Source organism: Haliotis rubra, unplaced genomic scaffold (assembly GCF_003918875.1).
Source record: "Haliotis rubra isolate DU_JTF1 unplaced genomic scaffold, ASM391887v1 Scf426, whole genome shotgun sequence".
Taxonomy (NCBI): domain Eukaryota; kingdom Metazoa; phylum Mollusca; class Gastropoda; order Lepetellida; family Haliotidae; genus Haliotis; species Haliotis rubra.
The window spans coordinates 667,255-688,014 of NW_025767109.1; positions in this window are offsets into that span (position 1 = coordinate 667,255).

Genomic DNA, 20,760 nt, shown 5'->3' on the forward strand with positions numbered 1-20,760 from the left:
GCTTTAGCCTTGTTTAACACAACAGTGTTGCCTCCGTGATTGAACCTGGAGTAGGTAAACCAGTGTCTGGGTGAGTATTCATCATATCCAACTCCCACCCGAGTAGCAGCTGGACACCCGTGAAGATCCGGGTTAGTAAGAGGCGAGTTACAGGATCGGATGGTCAAGCTCACTGACTTGGATGACACATGTCATCGCGTCACATTGCGTAGATCGATGCTCTTGCTGTTGATCACTGGATTGTCTAGCCCAGACACGATTATTTACAGACCGCCGCCATACACTTGGAATATTGCTGAGTGTGACTAAAGGGATCTGGTGGCCAAGCTCGCTGACTTAGTTGACACATGTCATCGTATCCCATTTGCGTAGATCGATGCGCTTGCTGTTGATCACTGGATTGTTTGGTCCAGACTCGATTATATACAGACCACCTCGATATAGCTGGAATATTGCTGAGTGCGGCGTTAAACAACAAACAACAACAAGTTTAAACTAAGAACTATGTATAAGCTACAAAACTAGTTTAACCCGCAGCTTGCTATGAGCTTACATAAATCAGATAGACAAAATCTTCAAAATAAGACTTGGGTGTCCGGACATCCACATCCTATAACTAGGGCATTAACCAACACGACTACAAAGAGTGTTGATTTTGTGATTTAGGGTAACAACGCCCGTCTCTCATAGATGATCCCTCGTACAGTACCCGAATTCCTTTCGTTGTGGCGTGTAACTATGTTGCCAATTATTGGGTATCTATGTCAACCACTTGTCATTCCACACAGCGTTAAGTGCCTCAGATGACACCGGACTGGGGTAGGTGGAGTGGAGACAGGCAACACAAAGCCTGGAATTACATACTTATCATTTGTCCGGGTTTCTGAAGTCCTATCATTAAGGCATCATCTCAACTGGAGCTGATTCTCGGGTACCGATCTTCTGACAGGGGTATCGTGTTACAGTTTTACGGGTGAGTAAGTGTATATCTGTGGTTTAACCCTAATTTTAACACTATCCCAGCCATATAAATTAGCTTGACACACTGAAATCATTTGGTGAACCGAACGCGGGGTTTCGGCGTTAACTGCAAGAGCTTTACCCATTAGGCTACCCCACCAGAACAGCTTCCAGTCGGTGGGGAGGTCTTCAGGTTCGTCACGATGAAGGCCCAGGCTCGGTACACATGGGTACAATGTGTGAAACATTTCTGGTGTCCCTCAGTGGCGGAAGACAATACTCACATAATCTCTCAAAGTTATCTCATATCATATAAAATAAGACATAGATAATAATAACTTACAAAACACAACAACAACAACAACAACAACAACAATAACAGCACTAACAACGTTGACTATCATGGAGTGGGTGCGTGAGTGAGTATGGTTTAACGCCGCTTGTAGCAATATTCCAGCAATATCACGGCGGGGGACACCAGGAATGGGCTTCACACATTGTGGCCATGTGAGAAATCGAACCCTGGTGTTCGGCGTGACGAGCCAACGCTTTAACCACTAGGCTACCCCACCGCCCCGACTATCATGGACGCCTCAGCCATTCCGCTACTACTGTTGAGGAAAAGGAAGTGTGCGTGCATGCGTGCGTGTGTGTGAGCGAGAAGATTGTTTTATGGTAATTAGTGTATGGATGTATTGGAACCCGGATCCATTTTTTAAAAAAGCATTAAGGGTCTTGCAATAGATAATAATGATAAAAATACTGATAATTACCTTCTTTATTAGTGTGTTAAAAAATTACCAGATAATTGTTATTAATTATTATGTTCCAAATGTTCATTTCCCCTTACATCCTAACACGTCGCTTTATTGGAATGTCCGTTTGTGTCTTTGTTTGTTCTTTAAAGCTTCACTCAGCAATATTCCAGCTATATGGCTGTGATCTGTAAATAATCGAGTCTGGACCAGACAATCCAGTGATCTACATCATGAGCATCGATATACGCAGTTGGGTTGTGATGACATGTATTTGAATGTATGACATCTATCTACGTGAGTCTATTAATTGGATTGTCCAGACATGATTATTTACGAACCGTCATGATATAGTTGGAATATTGCTGAACGGGTGTAAAACAAGCAAACAAACTCTGACACAAAACTTTAACACATAACCATCGTCGTAAACGTTGCGAAGGGCGGTCTTATTGGACTAATGAAAATGAATATAAATGTGAAAGGTCATTCGCTGATCTAATTATTTTCTTCGCACGAATTCCATATGCTGTTTTCTTTCATGTCGTCATGATTTGTTTGTTCAGATCCAAATAGCGCTCAGGAAGGTCACTGCACGAAAAACAATATTTAGATAGGGCAAAAACTCTTTGAAGATACTTCCATCGTGACAGCCATTGATAGTTCGTTGTTATTGTCTTTCTGCAGAACTGATGACAGAGATAAATACATTGATGAAATAGAAAGTGGATATATTGCAGAAAAATGCTTTTAGTAAAACTCTAAAATCAATTTTGAAATCTAACAGAAAAAGATGGTGGTTTTGATTTCCAGAACACAAAAATAGTGAGTTAAGTTTTACGCCGCACTCAGCAATATTCCAGCTATATAGCGGCAAATCAAAAGCATTAAAAAGTATTAACGATGAGTCAAATGCATACATTTCAGGGTGGTACCATGCATATTTAGAATGTAATGAATAGTAATTTGTTTGAATTGTTTGTTGGTACAGAGTTGGATACGTTTTGGAAACGGTTGAAAATTTGAACTGTCTCCGGTGAATGACAGAACCTCATTTTGACGGATTTGATTGTAATTTACCACTCACAACTCAAACGTTGTTAAAATGCATCATTGTAAACATCATGTTTTGGAAATTCCTGCATACTATGTTTGGAACGTAAGTACCGTTTTCTCTGTATCCGCCGTAAATGCACAAGATTCAATCAGGGGTTGTTATTGGGATTTGAAACATCTGACTGACCAATCAAAATAGCATGTTTCACAAGGTTGTCACAAGCATCATCAGCTCGGTTTACTAAAGATCTTTACACTACAGAGTACATTTCATTCTGATGAGCCTTTCAACAGATTCAATCATCCCCTACTCTGTACGGAAACGAGCGTCACTCTTCTGCGACTGAATGTACGTTCTGAATCACAGTCGACTGTACTATAAGTCGACGTTGATGACACAAGCACTAGCAGATTCAAGAGTTGCTGTCAATACGGTTAGTTCATCAGGCATGGAATCATGGACGATTCAAACGATTTGCTTAATCACGTTTAACGATGAAACATGTGTCAAAACTTTTGTCAAATGTGTGTTTGAATAGTTTAATCACAGAACGTTGGGATCTTTTATTTAAATACATACAAGAAGTGAGTGAGTGAGTATGGTTTTACGCAGCTTTTAGCAATATTCCTGCAATATATCGGCGGGGGACAAAAGAAATGACCTTTACTCATTGTACCCTTGTGGGGAATCGAACCCGGGTATTCGGTGTGACGAGCGAACGCTTTAACCACTAGGCTACCCACCTGCAAGAAGTAATGATAAAGATAGGAGTGGGTGAGTGAGTGAGTTTGGTTTTACGCCGCTTTTTGCAATATTCCAGAAATATCACGGCGGGGGACAAAAGAAATGGCCTTCACTCATTGTGCCCATGTGGGGAATCGAACCCGGGTCATCGGCGTGACGAGCGAACGCTTTAACCACGTCACTAGGCTACCCCACCGCCCATAAAGATAGGAATAAACCAAAGACAACAACAAGAGAAAGAGACAACAACAACTGGAATTAACATTTTCGAAAACGGAACTTGTGCACTTATGTACTAAGGAATACTTTGTAAAGGATCGACCACTTTATATTCAGCGGATAGGGGAAGAGGGAGGCGTAGGATGGGGACTGAAAGTTTCTAGATATTGTTTTCAGCCATACTGCAATACTTGATATGTATCCGAGTTAAAGCTTTTAGCTAAATAATCATTGTGAATAAAGTTTTTTTTGTGTGGCATATATTTTGTTCGACAGCCTGAAGCTCAGTTATTTGTCTCAAAGCATTTTCACGGACACATGATTTTTTTCAATTAAGTGCTAGATGTCTGCCCGCCACAAACCAGAGCACATCACTCGAACCATTCCAAGCTATGGTGTATGTGCCTCACGGTAAACAAGCTAAACAAAATAAACCACAAGAATCCCACCATTATGGTATTGTTGTTGTTGATGCTGCTCCTGCTGATAATGACGACGATGATGGTGATGCTGATGACGACGATGATAATGGTGGTGATGATGATGATGATGATGATGATGATGATGATGATGATGATGATGGTGACGATGGTAATGGAGCCGATGATGTTGATGATGATAACGATGATGATGATGCTGATGATTTATGCAGCTGACGTTCGTCAGAGACAGATTTGGGGCATGTAGCGTTTGGTCACGACGCAATCTGAGCACCTATGCTCCTGCTTATATTTAGCTTCATATTTACAATGATTGAAACATAATATACTAAGTACATCTTGCTATCGTTTATCGGTAATCAGGTTATTATGTTTTAATTACTCGCTTTGATTTTCCTTTACATGAATATAATAACTAAAGCCAAATGTAGACATCGTAATGATGTATTGTAACATTTAAAACGTTATATGCTTTCACACCTATAAGTGAGTGAGTGAGTGCGTTTAGTTTTACGCCGCTTTTAGCAATATTCCAGCAATATCACGGCGGGGGACACCAGAAATGGGCTTCACACATTGTACCCATGCGGGGAATCGCCGTCGGCGTGACGACTGAACGCTTTAACCACAAGGCCACCCTACCGCCCCTTCACTCTTATAAGGAATGAGATTCAATGATAACGTATTTCGGCGACGGTGGCGTTAACATTAACATCGTTATAAATGAAGAAAAAAATCACTGACCCTTCCTACAGAACATCAGACTAACACCTTTACTGGTTGCATGATGAATATTTCATGTATAGCCGTTACAACAACAACTCCAGACGAAATAATTCAATCAAGACAATCATCTTAGCGGTTTGAGCGTGTGACGAACGGTATTCACAGCCTGGGATTTCAATCTTCACAACCTACAGACAAATTACCAAGGAACCGGCGGAGTTTAATTAACAGCGTTGGATACTCCCTGACTGCACGAATATCAGGAATAAATCACTCGTTCCCATGATAGTTTAACCTTCTGTTCAATGTGGGCACCAGCCATTAAGAAAATATAGCAGCAATAAAGGATAGGTCAAACGTTGACAAATCACTTTCAAATATACAAAATATGAACCTATAGACGATCTGTAATCGGAAAAAACCCGCATTGAGCGGATGAGTAATTAGTTTGTCTGTTGTTAAAGTAATGATGTATTTGTGATGGAATCAAGAATTCTGTTTTGACAGTTTGACATTCTGAAGAATGATTCATCTTGAAAAGTACATTTTTCTGGCATCGCATCCTACTTTGCCGCATCCGAGGAATTGGATAGATTAAATTAGACTCGTTAGAAGGCCAGTTCCACATTACAAGTAACTCTCACCTCATAACGAGCTTTTTTCAACTCTCTGTCATTATATTTACACAACGTAAGTTCTTTACGCGTTCCAAGTTCGTATCCTTGAATCTTTACGTTATAACGACCTAAAATTTCTTGTTATATCGCGGTCTTATTTTTGATAACGGTAATAGGGACATTAATCGAACAAATGTAATCATACACGAGACCATTAAATATCTGCGATCACGTAATGACGTTACTTTGGTAACATGCAATTAGTAATAAAGTGATATATTTATATGCTGGTCTGTCACATTTTGCAATCAATTTTCGGATCCGAACAGCTTCCAATTTTCAGTGCTCGTGAATAAACACGTTGGCAATATTAACGAAAAGCGGACATTAACAACCTATAAAGGCATAATAAAATTCCTGCTTTAATTCTCGACTCATAAAATATTTACAGTGCTCTCGCGATGAATATTACATAAGCGTCCCAGCGGTCATAACATAAAACGCCACATTGTAAATGGCATTTCATTATTCGCTAAGCCTTGAATTGAAAAAAAAGCTGCAATTTGTACAAACCGCACCCTTCCACTCCTAATAATGGACTTTGAGATTAGTATGGACACTGGCACTGTGTAAGATGGACGTTGGTTCGTTTTAAATGTATTATCACAATTGCGTGTTGAACAAATTTCCTTGCAAAATGATTCCAAGCAAGTCGACTCGAGGCACAGTCATATTAAATGATAATACAGTCGTTCCGCGTATCCACTCTCAAACTGACACCACTGCCAACAGTCGAAATAATTGTTTTTGCCGGTCAATATTCTTCTAATGGCGGGTGTTCCTTTCACACTGTTTGGCGGATATTTATAGCGGTTGAATTTAATGAATACTGCCTGTGAATCTAAAACGAATTACGGCACGACAAGAGTTTTATTGACAACTGTAACATTAAGCGCTAACACACCCTCTATTTAATCCTATATAGAAATATTGATCACTGTTGAGATGTTAATGATCTTTGAGGGTGGTCCAGCGGACATAGCGTTCGGACGTCATGACAATTGTCTGTGTTCAAGTCCCAAATTAGGTTATGTGAAAAATAAAGTTGATTCATGACGACTGTAGCCAGATTCTACTGTTAGCATAGCTGCGGTGACATTAGAAAAATGGGCGTCTCGCATTGCGGAGAAGATACCAGTCGAGCAATGTTGTCATACGTTCTTTAAAACACATCTTCTATTTTTTTCATCAACAAGAACTTGTATTAACTAATAACCATTTCACTGGAAAGCCAACATAATTGTTCTCACACACACACACACACACACACACACACACGCACGCACGCACGCACGCACGCACGCACGCACGCACGCACGCATGCGCGCACCCACACACACACGCAAGCAAGCAAGCGCGTCATTATATTAATCATACAATTACTGATAATATCACACGCTCTATGTATGCAATTATAATTTTCGTATTAATTTCAAGTTTCAATATTTATTTTTCACCATGAATTGGTCTTAATTGTAAGTAAAGTGTTTCCTTATAAACTCCGTGTAATGATCACTTCGATCGTCCCTAAAGATGAACATTCGTTGGGAAAATATCTTCTGGCAATATTTGCATGACGGTTTCGACTCTTGAGACATGGTTCAGAATTCAAACCGTTGAGAATTATTGATCCTTTTGGGTTTTGCAAAATGCGACATTTCCCCGATCTTTTCGCTGTAATCAGAACATATGAGCATGTGGATCGGTGTCAGAATGGTTAAAAAAGAAACGTATACATTGAAACATTTTCGTCTGTTGTCTGCAGAAATATACAGTCTCGTATTAAGTCAAACCAATATAGCTCCAGACGCCATTGGAATCGTGAAGAGAAAAACTCTGGAGACGAGTACATAACGACAGCAGTAAAGATTTCATTAAAATATATTGTTGTCGTATACGTTCAAATGACGCTAGGCATATAGACGCAAGGCAAAATGTAACATAAAGAAATTTCGTAATCTGATAGTCAGTAAAACTATCTGGTCATTTTTTAATCACCTTAACTTAACAACCATCTTATTTTTCTATTTTTAAGACTGTATACCTCATTTTGCTGCTATTTAACAAGATACATTTCCAGTACATCAGTACTCAAACGACAAATCTTCTCGTTGATATGTCATACGAAGTATTGACAATACTGAGTGAGTGAGTTTAGTTTTACGCCGCACTCAGCAATATTCCAGCTATATGGCGGATATCTGTAAATAATCGAGTTTGGCCCAGACAATCCAGTGATCAACAACATGAGCATTGATCTACGCAACTGGGTGACATGTGTCAACCAAGACAGCGAGCCTAATCACCCGATCCCGTTAGTCACCTCTTACGACAAGCATGGGTTACTGAAGACCAATTGCGGAGATCGATGTCCATGCTGTTGATCACTGGATTTCCTGGTCCAGACTCGATTATTTACAGACCGCCGCCATATAGTGAGGTGAGGTGAGGTGAGGTGAAATTGGGTTTTACGTCGTACTTGAGAATATTTCGCTCATATGACGACGTGCATGCGTGTGTATGTGTATGTGCGGCTGCTTGTACTAGCCCAGACTGAAGCTGGTTTTATAGTGCTTGACCACTGAGATACCATGCCGCAGTGAAGCATGAATACCCCACTCAGACACATTATACTGACTCCGAGCCGACCAGTCCTTGTTGTACCCATTAATGCCGAGCGCCAGGCGGGGACCAACAAGTACCATATTTTAAAGTCTTTTGGTATGACGCGGTGGGGGATCGAACCCGCGACCTTCCGCTCTCCGGGCGGACGTTCTTACCACTACGCCACGGAGGCGGTCGCCGCCATATAGTTGGAATATTGCTGGGTGCGGCGTAAAACTAAACCCACTCACTCCTACGAACACTGGTGTTTTCACTGGTTTTTCAGAGATCCTTTCGGAAAATAGTTTTAAACTTCCATCAGTCTACTTCATGTTCACTTTAGTAGAAGGGATCGACTATCCGCTGCACATTTTAATATTTCTGTATGCCTCAAATTGGCTCTGGTTTTCTTATAAAGGCCACGTGATCAAGTTGCAACAGTGAGTATTCCTTAAACCAAGTTATACTTCGATTGACTCTAATTATTTCTAATTGAAAGAACATAAATCTTAGGTTTCAACCCTTAGGCAAGTTCCAATAGTTAGACCGGGGTGTATCGTATTACCGTAAATTACATGCTTAAGGCAACAGAGAAAAATCTTGGGAGGTAATCCGAAACCACTTTGATCCGTGAGAACATGAGTGCTGTCAGATTGTGCAGTGAAACCTATGTGGAAGGAAAATGCTTTCAACTTATATTCGCTTCATGTTTATCGACTTGATTTTCAACTGGTAATCGCCACAAAAAGTATATGTATAATGGTTTGGGCCATCGCCAGTACATAGCTGTGATATCGGTCAGGCATTGTTTGGGTATCAGACACCGCAACAGTTGTTTGTGTGTGAGTGAGTGAGTGAGTTAGGAGATAAACATACTGTGTTTGGAAATTAGATGAATGTTAGACCGAATTGATAGTCTCTAAATTTCATTTGAAGCCAAACGCGTAGCCGTTCGTATTTTTGTTTAACATTGCAACATAAAAGATATTTTGTCCAAAGAAAACAAACTACTGTTTATTCAATGCAAAAATGTAACACTAAGAGCTTGGTTTTTATAATCATAACTCCACAGGACCGAAACCAGCCTATAGTTTTGTGTGCCCTGTTACTGTACCCCCCTGACCACACTATAATGGAATCGCAACACTTTGAAATGGCGGACAAGACATTGTTTACATTTTGCGAAAGGTTGAAATTCGAAGTGACAGTGGAAAATACTTGACTGACTGTCAAATCTGAACCCTGCAGAATCGAAGAATAGATCCTTTTCTGATCCACCTACGACCTGTAACTCATCAAAGACTTGTTGATTTTTATGACCGGCGAGTGTCGATCATGATTTCACGTACGTGTCTCCACCCCGGCATACGACGAAAGAGTGACAGTGCTGCCTTGTGTACTTGCGACTAACTTGGGGTTCCTTGGAACATTGTTCTCATCATTTTGGACTGGATTGTGGCCAAGCTTTTTTCAAAGTGTACGAACATAGCAGTTACAGCTTTGCGGGGAAGGTGGCAGAGAGCGGAATTCTCGTGGTTCAATTTTTGACATTTTGAACGATGCAACGGGACGGGATGGAGTATGAGCGGCATAAATTTTGTGTTTCGCCTGACCGTTATCTTGCGAATTTCCTATTCTAAACGGAAACAAATATACCATTTACCAGGTAGGTACATGTTTACGAACGTTTTCCTGCACAAATAGGGATAGATAGGGATGTCATTTTACAAGGTTTTCTGTATATGTTAGATATTGTTTATGTTTGGGGCTGTGTATTGCAACATTAAGTTTGAATATTTTTATAAAAGAAGGCAATAATTATGATAGTGAGGTTCCCTAATAATTGTGAAGGAGAAATCGTATAGTTGTATTTTTCGAGTTTTAATAAATGTTTCATCAGCATTTCCATCTCGTCTGTTGTGTTGATATTAGCCATGTTGGTGGCCAAGCTGAAGTAGTGCGGCAGTGTTGTATACGTGCGCAGTGAAGCGCCGTGAAATCAGACGCATTGTCAATCCAAAATTGGTTCCGTCTGATTTTATTGATTGGCCAATCAAATTCGAGCATTTCACGTAGCCATGGTAGAATTAAAATTTAACGTCACATCGGCAATATTGCAGCCATATCGTGACGAGAACAGTTGATATCAATATTCAAATCAATAAATGCATAACGTAAAAACCTGTCATCGAAGGACAATAAAACTACTAGAATATCACAGCTCTTAATTTAAAACGTGTACGCTATCATAAAATGATATCACTATAGACAACAATACAATATAAAACCGGGCTATAGATCGCCAACAAGTGAAGGTTGATCACCATACTAAGGACCATGGGACTTACAGTACCTTTGCTACCTGCATGGACCATAGTTGGATTTACACCATCCCTTCAGCTGTTAAAATCCTGGTAAGTCGAAATTGACTTTGAAAGTTTGGGGACTTACGTACTGTCTCAGAACGACAATAACTTTACGCTACTTCAACCCCCTTTGAGGATACAAAGTTGATAATCTGAACTACCAATTATAAAACCTTCTCTATTTACAAAATATCTATCAAAATTCATTTAACAAATTTATATCTCTGTTAAAAAATCAACGATTAAATGATACTTATGATAAAAAGGTCGTTTACTGTTTTGATATTGAAATATTTATCCCTTATGATGGAGAATTCAACACAGTCAAGCAGGACATGCTTGACTGTGGTTCTCTCATCACAAGGGATACAAAACGGAGGATCCTCACCTTTCAATAGGTATTCATGAGTATATCGTGTGTGGCCAATACGACATCGTCGTATGATGACCTCTTCAAATGTAGACTTACAATCCAAGTAGGTTTAACCGATATAGGGTTTTATTTCATGTAATTTATTGATACCTACTTGGGTGTCCCACTTCTTCTGCATTAAATCACGGATATAAGATATGATGACAGGTTCATAATCAGAGTATGGAATAAGAAGTGGTGTCACAGATTTGTTGAATGCTGCCTTGGCAGCAAGATCGGACATTGTGTTCCCAGAAATACCAACGTTGCTGGGTAACCAACAAAAGACGATGTCTCATTGGCCAGTAGCTAGATCATTATAAAGTTCAATAATCTCAATTAAAAGTGGATGTTTACAAGAAAGATTTTTAATAGCTTGAAGGCAAAAAGAGAGTCAGAAAATATTATATATTGTTTACATTTACGGTGTTTATTAATATAAGTTTTTTGTCTGTCTGTTTTATGTGTTTGTTGTTTAACGCCAGATTCCAGCTATATGGCGGCGGTCTGTAAACAATCAGACAATCCTGTGATAAACATCATGGGCATCGATCTGCGCGGCTGAGATGCGATGACATGTGTCAACCAGGTCAGCGAGCCTGACCACCCGATCTCGTAAGTTGCCTCTTACGACAAGCATGGGTTACTAAAGATCAATTCTAACGCGGATCTTCCTGGGTTCACAGTTGAAATGTAAAGTTGACTTTGGTTTGACGCAGATTTCAGTTCTATATTTTTTCACACCACACAAAGCAACATTCCAATTTCATGACGGCGATCAGTGAATATATTATTCTGAACCAGACAATCCAGTGATTGACACAATCAGTCGATCAACACAACGTGGATACAGTACTAGTGTCAGCGAATCTGACCATCCGATCCGTTAGTCAAGTCGTACGACAAGCATGAGTTGCTGAAGACCAATTCTAACCCGGGTCTTCACGGGCTAAATTCCTTTTCAACGGAGTTGTGCGTTGCAACGAGTTGATTCTAATGACCAATTCTTTATTTTTGTATCACTTTATTTCTTTTTTGATCTGGGTACATCATTTCATGCAGGTTTAACAGGTCGGCATATTTGTAGTATATAGAGCAAGTCAAACTACAGTCATTATCTATGCATACAGGTTGTGACAAGACGACAAAAATGTAACAAAAGTGTCGTATTTGCAGTGAAAGCAGGCATTAAATTTATGTAATTGGCAGTTCAATTTTTGTTTCAGACCGGCTAGAGAAGCTACAACGTTTGCTACCTTTCTAGAATATATGTGTTCTTTAGTTAATATGAAAATGAAATTCAGTACATCATTTCTGCTCTCTTTGAATCCGAGAATAATAGTTTCTGCGTTTAATTTCAATTGGGTGTCTGTTTCATTTCAATCCATTCTAGTAGATCTTGCCACAGCTTTTTGACATATTTGCATTCAAACAGCAGACGAATGACCGAATCTATTTCAACATCTCAAATGTACAAAGTGGTGATTCTATTAGTTTGTATTTGTACAAATCTATATTTGTTGTGAGGATCCTATGGAGAACGCGGTATTGAAGCCATCTGTGCCTTGCACTATAAGATGCTCGAAATTACGTGTTTTTCATAGATTAAGTGTGCTATATCTATGTTCAATTCTTTTCCCCACTTACTTTGACAAGGCAGTTTTTGGTTTATATCTTCCTTGTGAAGAAGCCGGTTGTAAAATATGCTACATCCTGTTTTAGCTTTAAGAAATATTTCCAAATTAGGATGAATAAATGGTAAATGACCAATTCTTACTCGTTTCTATTATATAAAGGAGAATCAGTTGATATGTTATGTGTGAAAACCCATAAGGGACCTTGTTGTATTGTAACCTTTCCACCTCCGAGCAAAAGTGAAAATGAATTAATCAAAACGTTCTATCGCGACAGTCCGACAACGACACAGGGTCCCTTACGGTATTTCATGCTTTTGGAAACACGTTTGTGCTGTTCTTGTACACGTACAGTATCCGCGAAGATCCGGGTTAGAATTAGTCTTCGGGTAACCCATGCTTGTCGTAAGAAGTGACTTGGGAGCAGGTGGTCAGGCTCACTGACTTGGCTGACATATGTCATCGTATCCCAATTGCGTAGAACGATGCTCATTTACAGACGGTCCGGACTCGATTATTTACAGACCTCCGCCATATAGCTGGAATATCTAACAACCAACCAATGTATACGTGTACGATTGCATTGAAAACATGGATCTCCGTAAAGCTGTTTCACGGACTCTACGGTGACTTAACTGGATGTTGTTCATACCAGACCCTCAAGATGTTTTACAATGTAATAATGATAATCAAATTGAAATTACGTCACAGAAACCATCTGTCCCGCGTTATTTGAGAATGCAGTTTTATTTTCAGATTCATGTTTTGGGATTGTTTTACCAGTGCGTTTCATGTCGGCTCCTCATTCCATGGAGCCGGCAATAGAGCGGATCAAAAAGATTATTGTACCGGAACACGTCAAACGAATCTCGGACATGTAATTAGTAATAAAAATATTATTAAATTGTACAAAATGTTACGGCTTTCGATTCCTATTGTAACATCATGCTGGATTCTTAACCGAGAGAGCTGGCATAACTTGATAGATAAAGTTATAGCTCGTTATGCTGAAGATCCGGGTTTGATCCCCACGTGGGTACAATTATACCACCTAATTTATAGCATACCCAGATGGGATAAGGCTACATTACAGATGATATCCATTCACGGATACCAAGATAGCCAATTTCCTAAACCAATTACACCTCGACTGAAGGAACCGGACGCCGATGACGTCATGGAACAATCCTTTAGCGAATACCAATGTAAGTGGTTATAACTCATAACCGATCTCATAACCGACTCGCGGGGCGGAATTGGTCCCCACTGACGGTTACCTATTGTACATCTGTCACGGGGATAGAGTGGTCAATGCCGTTGTAGAACACCGGACGTCAATGTGACCGATGTCAGGTGGCACTGTGACTGTCCGTGATCGATGCTCACGTTTGTGCTACAATTAAAAGGTGTTCGTGCTCCCAATACCCATGATTGAGCGGAGGAATCGGTAACTGTAGCATGAAAATACATGGGTTGTTGCTCACGATGTCAATCACCGGATTGTCAGGTCTAGATCCAGTTGACCCGTGACGATCCGGGTTAGAATTGGTCTTCAGCAACCCATGCTTGTCGTAAGAGGCGACTAACGGGATCGGGTGGTCAGGCACGCTGACTTGGTTGACACATGTCATCGTATCCCAATTGTGCAGATCGATACTCACGCTGCTGATCACTGGATTGTCTGGTCCAGACTTGAATATTTACCGACCTCGGCCATATAGGTGGAATATTACTGCGTTAAACAACAAACAAACAAACATCATCACACGATTCAGCTTTTAGGTTACAGTCGAACATGCCATTTCGACGAAGATTTCAATCTTGCTCAGATATTGTATTATCAGTGTTACAACATTCAGAGTCTTAGTAAAGCTGTCAAAATGTTTAATTGGGGTCATTTCCAAATTTAACGCATTAAATGTCATCCCATATTATGAATTGAGCCATATGCTCCCGGGATGTTTTCAGGTGAAACGTTGGCCTGCCCTTGCGTGTGTTTATGACTGCTGCCTGGTGGGGCAAGATCTCCGTTTTGCGAACGTTTGTTGTCATCACAGTTCCATAGCGATTCATACACACATACTCATGGTACAGCAGTACTCTATACAATCGACTCTCAGTTTAGTCGAGATTCCGTATGAACATGGAAAGCATTTTGTCGCTTTAACTACTGTCATTGCCAGAGGCCCAACACAAATAGGGGTTACAAGCACATATATGTATGTTGTGACTTGATGTCAATAAGTAAATATATACCATTCCAATTTACTAAACTATATACTTGTGAAGATCCGGGTTAGAATTGGTCTTCAGTAATCCATGCTTGTCGTAAGAGGCGACTAACGGGATCGGGTGGTCAGGCTCGCTGACTTGGTTAACACATGTCATCGTATCCCAATTGCGTAGATCGATGCTCATGTTGTTGACCACTGGATTGTCTGGTCCACACTGGATTATTTTCAAATCGCCGCCATATAGCTCGAATATTGCTAAGTGCTGCGTAAAACAACAAACCAAATACTAAACTATTAATCATTATCAATGCACAGCTCATATAACATTATGTATTATGATATATATTTCTTATATTTGTGTCCTAGTGAATAAACCTCTAACCCTTTGCCCGTGGGTCAATAATGCAGTTAAAACAGCAGTGGTTATACAGTACAACCAGAAATTATTGAGAATTTAAGATTGTAATTTTTTTTTCACTCATTACTCACGTATTAAATGTGAATATTAGCAGAACATAACTCCAGATTCAAAGACAGGTGAACAGTTAGTATTTTGTCAAGTCACCATGGGCAGCAATGCAGGCTTCAATGCGGTGGGGCATACTACTGATCAAAGAAGTTAGAAAGTCGTGGTCCATGCTGTCCCAATATCGGACCACCTCTTCTTTCATTTCAGCAATATTTGTCAGAAGTTTCTTAATCGACACTTTCCTTCATAAGACCCCAAACATTTTCTATTGGATTTAGGTCAGGGCTATAGCTTGGCCAATCTAATAATGTCATATTTTGGGACCGAAACCAGGCCTGTGAGTGCTTTGAACGATGTTTTGGGTCTTTGTCCTGCTGGAAAATCCAAACATTTCCACAGAACACGTGAGCAGATGGAAGTAAATGTCCCTCGAGAATATCTGTGTACCGCTCACTATTCATATTCCCTTCAAATACACAGAGGGGCGTTGCCCCTAACACAGATATGCCACCGCACACGTTAAATTTCGGACTGTACTTTGGGCGCTGATACAAATGTTTTTCAGTTTGTTTGATATGCTGTAAGCACCAGTTCAACCTTCGCTCCTTTTGTTCAGGTTTCATGATCGGTGATGGAATTCCTCGACTTTTCTGCCAACCCATTGCATGCAGCTCAGTTCTAATTGTCTCCTTACAGACAGCCACAGTTCCTCTATCAATCATCTCACGTTTTCTCAACTCCTTCGTTTGTTTTTAGAAACAGGAATACCAAGCCGGCTACCTGCGCCTCCCTGGTGCTCAATGCCATATCCATTTGCAATATGTTTCAAAACACGATAAACCGTGGACAAAGGGATGCCTGTTCTACTTGAAATCACTTCAGCTGATCTGATGTCCTTGTTATAATACTCTAAAATCAACTTCCTCTTCTCTAAATCATCCATACTGAGGATCACTGAAAATGTCGTCTGCTAGCAAGTAAACAAAGGGGGATAACTCTTCAAGAACTAATGAAAAAGGATTAACTGAGTTGTCTCTCTTGAATGAAACCAAACACTTGATAGCTGGTCAAGGTTGTTTACACTAGAAATCCAATTAAACCTATTCCTAAAATTCTCAATAATTTCTGGTCATACTATAACACTACACGTAAAGATTGCCCGTGCTCTAAGACGAATCACTCCTAATCACTACTCGGTGACTCGATTGATCCTAATCCCACCCATTAATACTTTGCTCGATGACTGTGAGATTAAATACTGCTCTCAATAATTCATCTCACGATAAAATAAGAAGTTGCGTTGATACTTCAACATAAGTTACGAACAAGCCCCAATATGTTTGTGAAAAAGCTAATTAGTGTTTCTCCAAGCATACAAACGTTATTTTTGCCTGCGCGTTGCAATTAACTATCTCTAAATAGAGACATAACAACGAAAAAGAGACCGAGTGTTATTGATTTGTTCATACAAAATAATTACATTAGATAATAAAGTCGATAAAAGACAATGCCAGTTCAACATTAAAGCAAATACTATGTTTCTAGCAAGGAAGGCAATGTCGCCATTCGTTTGAAAGTTTTTTTACAAAGGGAATACCGGCTAAAGAGAAATATTTAACTAAAGCCGCCATAAAAGTGTTATTTTGCTCTTTTGTAATAGTTTTTGCATTAAGCGGAATAGCCTTTTTAAATAAAGGTATATGGTACTTTTTCATCGTTGAAGGCAGTTCTTGAAAGACTTTAGTCGAGATAAAATAATCCCCCATGGTTCCGCGTTTACAAATATATTGATTTGCAAATCTCATGAAGTCTCGTGCATCAATCTCTTTCCCATGATTTTCCGGGATCTCTCCCTCATTGTTGGACACCAGATGGCGCTGTGATGTAAAAATAGATTAAATTACCCGGCGTGCATCCGGAACGGAAACCAGGAATATGGCGATCTCTCCAGAGTCTTGTTAGCGACACGATTCCCCCTACACTATGCGCGGTCCATTAGTTATAGTGTATTGCCTAAATGAAGGCTTGATGGTTGCTACAACAGGTAGTCGTTTGAGCTCTCAGTGAGGAAACCACGTATTCGACAAAGCTGTCTGATGTTCGCCAGAAAGGCTGTTAAAGCCATCAATAACATGGACTTACTTCACATGTAAATCATACTACAAGCATTGAATGGGCCTTAGTTAAATGTGTATCAAATTTAATTTTGATTAAATGAATAAATGAATATTGAATTATTTTGATCCAGTCTTTCCTTGTGAATAGGTTTCAATTCATATCCTGGGGATTACTAGGTCGGTATAAAATCGACAACGAAGATACACCTCCCAACCTTTTCTGTTTGTAGGAGTCATATTTTCTATTTGACATTTCTATTCTGAGAGCGTATACACCACTATAATGTTTAACATTTAACATTTATGTTTCTGAGTAATTAGTAAAGGTTAATGCTATTGTAATGTGATGGAATGTCGGTTTCTCCATTCTTTTGGATCATAGGGTCCTTTAGCCAGATTTAATTAAATGGATATTAATGACGGAGGTCAATGCCAGCGAAATGTATGTCGGAAATAGAATGACAACGAAAACACAGTTTCCTTTCCCCATTTCTTTCAGTATTTATGCCTTTTTTATCACATCTGTAGAACTCTTTTGATTGGCGTTTCAGAAGTTGGTGCGTAAAAGTAAAGAAAAGATACTCTCAAGGATGACAGCTTCTATTTTCTGTTACGAAGTGACAGTAAAGATCCTTGTACGTTTGTCCAGCAAGCGCCTCTGGATATGTGATAGAATAAAGAAGTTGTCATCCATAAAAGTATATTGCCTTCACTTCCATATACGTAGGGTTGTGTTAGACAGAAATTGATAATGGTGCCATGCCAATGATTCTCACGAAGTTGGGATGGGCGAATCTGTTAACCATACGCCGGCTTACGCTGGCTCAGGCATAATCTCATATCACCAAGGAGATGGTAAAAGGAATTGATTTAGAATAATACTGCCGATTCCTGATTGAAGCCACTGTCACATATCTACCAAAGTACATCATCATTAAAAACTGTGGTGGTATTAGGGCATTTCCTTTGTTAAGTGGGTCAGTCGATGCCGTCTCGTGTATTATCTCGTCAATACGGCTCCTCAGCCGTCATCAGCAGGTTGATCAAGCTAAGCCCCTAGCTAGTGCAGCAAGCCCTAGTTAACAATTAAGGTTCAGTCAACAAAGGGGTTCGGTGGCTATTGTTTTGCACGAGATACTATGTTAACCTCTATCTATAAAGGAATTCGGAACATAATTTACTGGATAACAGGATAGTTATGCAAATCCGATTAAGTAACGAGTATGACTGTATGTCTTTCTTGAAGAAGACTGCGTTACATTGTTTCAGGGATATTGGCAGCAATGTTGGTCCGTGTTACAAGACCAGTTGTGCCTTTGAACTGCATCATTCTCCAGACAATGTATGGGTTGTATGTATCCTGACCAAATACCATCTAAGACGTTCTCCGTGTAGATCTAACAAATGGATTACTTACAAGGCATGGGAACAGATAACATCATAAAGACCAAAGACAGCAAATTACACGTATAATGCTCACTGTGTCTGAACAGAACATCACATGAATCAGACCTGTCCAGATTCAATGATTCGGCATGCAGTTAACGATGATTCATATTTGTGTTTGTATTCGCATCCAGAGCTATGATTACATAAAGGGATTCGCCAAACTTGGATTTCAAGGGAAGAAAGCTAAATGAATTGTCAAACTATGGTCGGAGGAAAATTATTGTGTTCTTTACTCATTTGTCGTCTTTTAATTACTGCAATCATGTGAAGCAAGGGCACCATTTTATTTTCATTTTTTGTGTCGCCCAACCGACCCTTCCAATTTATAGCACAAAAAAAGACATAAAGCAAATAAGAAAAAAACACCAAAAACACACACACAAAAACAAAACAATAAAACAAAACAAAAACACAACTTTTTTCATTTCAACACCGCCGTCTCGAACCTAGAACGAGTATTCATACACCGATCGAGTAATGGGTAGCCACCGTGTGCGTAACTTGTATTCAATTGTCCAGCTAAGAAATCGTTGCTAGACAGTGTTCCACTTGTATTCATACGTAAACATAACAGCATTATGTAACTTGTATCCCAACACCTGCCAGCTCATATGCTCAGAAAAAAAGGAAAGTTAATCGATATATATGCTATGGCGTATACAATTTTATTGTATTAATGTCCAATGTTTTGTTTAACTTGAACATATAATAGTGCACAGTAATGTTTTGCTATACCTGCACATGAAGACTTGCTGTTCGTGTTCAGATGTTTTAGCGCCAGTAATGTGAAATTAAGGTAATGGCGTGGAGTTGTAATTGGTTCCATGGGGCGTATTTCCATTGTTGAATGACCTCTTCATGTATCGCAGTGATTGCTGCTGGTGGTTTGGACATTGTTCTTTGCTTAGAGGACGCCATATGTTATTGCTGATGAGATGGGGGAACTTATCCGTTGTTTAAATATATGACATGGACGTTATCTTTAACAACAGGTTACCTGATATATTTAAGAGTACGAGGTGTTGCTGACAAATTGTGTCTGAATACGACGGATGTAGAGTACAGGCTAAATTATGAAATCCTGGAAGGGACATAGTTGTCGCGTTGTCGCCCTTACATACACAAACATAGAGTGTCAGTACTGACCAAAGCGCGACATTTTGCCCGTTGTCGCATTCTCGTTCTTTTTTTAATTTGGACAGTTTGGGTTTGTTTTTGTAAGGGCGACAACACAATGATGATCCCTCTGGAATTCCATTCTAGACAGTTGGCAATACTGGCAAATGAACAAAATACACAACCAAACAGCATCAAAGTAACTGGGTATTGAATTGCACTGGCATCAAGTATTTCCACTGAAAGATCGAACTCCAACAGTCATCCAAGCTGAAGTGTCATCTGTAGTAAATGCTGATCTTCCTTTGCTACTATGAAGAGGTGAGCAGCGGAGTATAGGTGGGAAAGACAGAGCATCAAAGATGATCCAAGATCAGGAAGACCTGCAACGGTGACCACTGAGGTAATGTTAATACAACACAAGAAATGAAAATAAAAGGCCAATCTGTGGCCGGCTCGTCACATACCCAGTGGAGTAGGTATCTCGGGTGGGAAGTTGGGAATATCCCAAACAATATGATGTGAATGAACGTTTGAGTACACTGGATTCCAAGGTTTCTGACACCTGACCAGAGAGGCTTTAGGTTTTGAGAATTTCAGTCTAAGTAAACTTAGGCTCAGTATTATTCGCTACACTGCTATACTGAGTCTAACAAAACCTTGTGGAAGGTCGCGTGGAAGGCTTTGAGAATTTTTAAGTCGATCCACTGTATCAGATCCTGGGTTCAGCCTAACATTCAGACACAAAGCCGAAGCAGAGGAAAAGTACATACGTATATAC